Source organism: Heterodontus francisci, chromosome 36, assembly GCF_036365525.1.
Source record: "Heterodontus francisci isolate sHetFra1 chromosome 36, sHetFra1.hap1, whole genome shotgun sequence".
In the NCBI taxonomy this organism is placed as follows: domain Eukaryota; kingdom Metazoa; phylum Chordata; class Chondrichthyes; order Heterodontiformes; family Heterodontidae; genus Heterodontus; species Heterodontus francisci.
In genome coordinates, this window is record NC_090406.1 from 28,778,994 (window position 1) to 28,783,950 (window position 4,957).

A 4,957-nucleotide genomic window follows, 5' to 3' on the forward strand; every position below is an offset into this window, starting at 1 on the left:
CTGTGTGCAGTTTAAACCAGACCTGGGTCAGCAGGTTAGTCATGTGACTCACTTTATCTTTTAACAAACTCCTGCATTTGTGGATTCCAAAACTCTTGGTGGGGGTATAGTGCTCTTACACCAAGAAGATGCGGACCACCATTGCCTAGACCAATCTCTGTTAATTGAATCAGTGAGCAGTTCCCAGTCTTTTCCTAGGCGACTGTCTCTTAGAATGCAAATTTTTTCCAGCCACCGCTTATCTCTTTGAACAAGTAATCTCTTCATTCCAGCAACGGTTTAAAATTAGTGTTCATGTGACAAAATTAATATGCCTCATTCTTAGCAGGTGGGGGTCTTCATGACACTTGTCTTGCAATTATATTGTCTGCGATGTAATACATCAATGTGTTAACTTGCTCTGTTTCAGACTGGCTGTCTAATTTGGAAGGAATTCTGTATTTTTTTAAAAATTCATTCATGGGATATGGGGTCACTGGCTAGGATTGCACAGATAGTCCATCCTGAATTCTCCTTGGGAAGGGGTGGTGAGCTGCCTTCTTGAACCGTGCAGTCCATGAGGGGTAGGTTCACCCACAGTGCTGTTTGGAAGGGAGCTTTACTTTGTAGCAGTTTGATACAACTGAGTGGCATGCTAGGCAATTTCAGACAGCATTTAAGAGTCAACCACATATAGACCAGGCTAAGTAAGGACAGCAGATTTCCTTCCGGAATGGACATTAGTGAACCAGATGGGTTTTTACAACAATCGACAATGGGTTCATGACCATCATCAGACAGGTGTATTTTTCAATTCTAGATTTAACTGAATTCAAATTACACCTTCTGCCATGATGGGATTTGAACCCATGTCCCCAGAGCAATACCCTGGGTCTCTAGGTTACTAACCTAGTAACAATACCATCACATCACTGCCTCCCCAAAAACCTTTTCGCTAGAGACCAATTTTGAGTTCAATTTGGTCCTTCCATATGTCCAAACCTCTCTGGTATCATGAACTTAAGATCCATGGCTTTCTATGCAATTTACTTTCTTTTAAAAATGTTCCCTCCAGTATCATAAGATTCCCTTGTTTTTCGGCCTCATGCTGACTCCTGCTATGGTCGCCGTTTCGTCCTATGAAAATTCACTGTTAGACTCTGTCTTTCTTTGTTTCTTTAAACGGTGTTTTGCAGTTTTTCTACTCTTTTTACTTGCTTCACTTAAGAGTATTGAGTAATTGCAGCCTCTGTTTTTTTCCTGTCTTGCATGTCACAAGTAATGGCATCTCAGATCCGCCCTCGCAAAGGAGTTTTGGCTTTCCCGGTGCTGCCTGCCTAGTACTGTTATGAACAAATTTTTACCCTCTTTACAGGTTACTTCCCAGATCCCGGACCGTTGCTTGGTTTTTCAACTCTAAGCCTGCGATCGCTGAACTAGAATTTTTTTCAGACTACCCACCTGTGGTGCAGCCCGAATGCCTCTGTAAGCCGATTTTCCCAACTCTCCCTGCCGTTTTCGTCCACGGAGTAGCTCTGGAGCTTTTTCACAGCCTCTTCTGGAGTTCTGGTGCTATTTTTCCAGGTCAGCTTTTGTTAAAGAATTTTTCTAATTCTTCTGGGTGTTGTATGGTAGGAACCACTGCTGTTGCCATATTTGAAGTTTGGTTAGTCTGCCACCGTTTGTGTATTTGGTTAGTCTAGCTAGGAGAGATTGAGTCTTCAGTAATTTTAACATTAACTCATTTATTACATTTTAACTATAAACAGCTTTACATAAATCTGTATGACTCCTCTAATTAGGTTGCTTCTCCCTCCAGTCTCTTGCATGTGATCTCTTACATCATGGTGGAAGGTATTCCTCTCACTGTCTCAAACATTAACTATTTCAAACCCTTATACTTTAAGCACTATTAAAGCCAGCCTTTTAAAGGGAAAGTGCATTCTGGCTGCAGCAAATTCTGTAAGTGGCTGGGGAGAGTGTCTCTGAGCTGGAAGACGACTGAAAATGGCATAACAGGGTAGAAAGTGTGATTAGGGTTCTCTAATACAACATTGGAGGCCACGATGCAGGGTTTGGAGGTAAGAGGAGTGAGGTCCTCTTCCCACAGGGGTCCAGGAGATCCTCTGGACAGATACTGAAAAGGCAGTGGGAGCAGATAGCCATCGCTATCAATGCAGTCAAGCCCTGAGGGCCTGGATGCATGCAGGGAGATGTTTAATGACCTCAAACAACTGGTCAGGTCCAGTGAATGCATCATCAAATGCCATATTCTTAAAACTGCTCCGTTCACTCCCCCCACCCCCCCACACACTTCATTCACCTTCAATTCTGCAAAATATCCAGCCTCTGAACGGCTCTTGTAGCCACAGTATTTATGTGGCTGCTCCAGTTCAGTTTCTGGTCAATGGTAACCCCAGGATATTGTTAATGGGAGATTCAGTAATGGTAATTCCATTGAATGTCAAGGGGAGATGGTTAGATTCTCTCTTGTTGGCAATCGTCACTGTCTGGCACTTGTGTGGCGCGAATGTTACTCATCAACCGAAGCCTTAAAGTTGTCCAGGTCTTGCTGCATATGGACATGGTCTGCTTCAGTATCTGAGGAGTTGCGAATGGTACTGAACTTTGTACAATCAGCGAACATCCCTACTTCTGACCTTATGATGGAGGGAAGGTAATTGATGAAGCAGCTGAAGATGGTTGAGCCTAGGACACTACTCTGAGGAATGCCCTGGGCCTCCAACAACAGCAACCATCTTCCTTTGTGATAGGTATGACTCCAATCAGTGGAGAGATTTCCCTCGATTCCCATTGACTTCAATTTGGCTAGGGCTCCTTGATGCCATTCTCGGTCAAATGCTGCCTTGATGTCAAGGGTGATCATTGTCACCTCATCTCTTAGGTTTAGTTCTTTTGTCCATGTTTGAACTAAGGTCGTAATGAGGTCTGGAGCACAGTGGTCCTGGTGGAACCCAAACTGAGCATCACTGAGCAGGTTATTTTTGAGTAAGTGCTGCTTGATAGCACTGTCGACGACACCTTTCATCACTTTGCTAATGATTGAGAGTAGACTGCTAGGGCGGCAACTGGCCAGGTTAGATTTGTCCTGCTTATTGTGGACAGAACATACATGGGCATTTCGCCACATTGCTGGTAGATGCCAGTGTTGTAGTTGTACTGGAACAGCTTGGCCATGGGCACAAGTCATCAGTACTATTGCCAGAATGTTGTCAGGTCTCATAGCCTTTGCAGTATCCAGTGCCGTTAGCTGTTTCTTAATGGCATGGAGTGAATCGGATTGGCTGAAGATTGGCATCTGTGATACTGATGCCCTCAGGAGGAGGCCAAGATGGATCATCCACTCGGCACTTCTGGCTGAAGATTGATGCAAATGCTTCAGGCTGATCTTTTGCACTGATGGCCTGAACTCCCCATCGTTGAGGATAGGGATATTTGTGGATCCTCCTCCTCCTGTTAGTTGTTTAATTGCCTACCACCATTGACGACTGTTCTCCATGTTGAACATCAATTGGAAGAAGCACTGAGGGTAACAAGGGCACAGAATGTACTCTGGCTGGGGGACTTCAATGTCCATCACCACGAGTGACTCGGTAGCACCACTACTGGCCAAGCTTCATTTGTTTTTGTGATAAATGAGGCAGTGCGACCTTTACTACAGGCAGCTGCCAAAAACGTCACAGACAGTGACGTTTCAGAGCATGAGGCTGCATTTGCTCATGTGCAAGTACTGCGCCGCCTAGTGGTTGCATCGTCAACAAACACAACCTTCAGGAAACACTCATCAAATCAGGCAGTAGCTGTGGGACAAACAGCTAATGATTCAGCTCGATGATCTTTCATCAAGACTGGTAGAGATAAACAGCTTTTAAGTGAGTGCGAAGTAGGGAGAAAGGGGGGGCAGGGAAGATTAATGGAAGAGGTTAATGCAGCATAGGACAGGATCGATTAAATAACAGAAGTGATGATGCAAGACAAAAGGAGGCAATAATGAGACAATGAGAAGTGGCGATGCTGGGAGCAAGTGGCTGACAGACATTGCAGTACGCGAATGACGTTTTTGGGCGCATGCGCAAATTAGTCCTGACAAACCAGGTGCTGATGTAGGCTGCGCATGCACAGCCCATTACTGAAAGTAAGAGTCCGTTCTGCGCATGTGCAAAGCTGGGAGCGATCTGATGTCAACGCTGGGCTGCGTTGTCAGGAGTCACTTGGTTTTGAATTGGTTTTTATTTCAGATTTCCAGCATCCCCAGTACTTTTCTTTGCGATTTAATTCTTTAGCATTGCTCTAGGCCAACTGTACCTCAAGACTGAACTCCCAGAGACCAAGCTCCATGTTCTTCCAGTAGTTTACATCAAATTTCTCACTAGGAAGCTCACATTTATACTGTCTTTACTAATAGTTCAATTGCCACAGCCAGAAAACAACTATTCACTATTCATTTACTACTTACATTAACTGATTAATTAGCCTATTGGCGGTCAACAGTTAAAGCACCAAACAAACAAGTTTAAACAGCTCCTCATACCGAACACCAAAAATAAAGTAAATAAAACCCAAAATATAGTAATTGAGTGAAGACTTGGATATTCATGCCCTAATCACTCTAGCCAAGACTATAGTCCAGTCCTCTGGCTTTTTGCAGCTCAGAAACCAGTAATATTTAGCTCTTAGCTAATCCAATTTTATTCTGAATATTCTGTGCATTTTTCCAATGCCCACATCATTATCCCTGGCAACAGAGTTGTAGGACACAGTTCCAATTATTTACTTTGTTGCACTCCAAACCTCAACTACACAGGCTCCCTAATAAAGGGAAAATTGGAGTCACTCCCCATTCACTCTCAGGGATGGCTCCGGAGCCACACTGGCTGAGGGTTGGGAACAGCATAGCTCATGCACTCAGCTGCAAGAGGGTAAAGGGTAGATACCTGCAACTAAAAGTAAAAAAAAC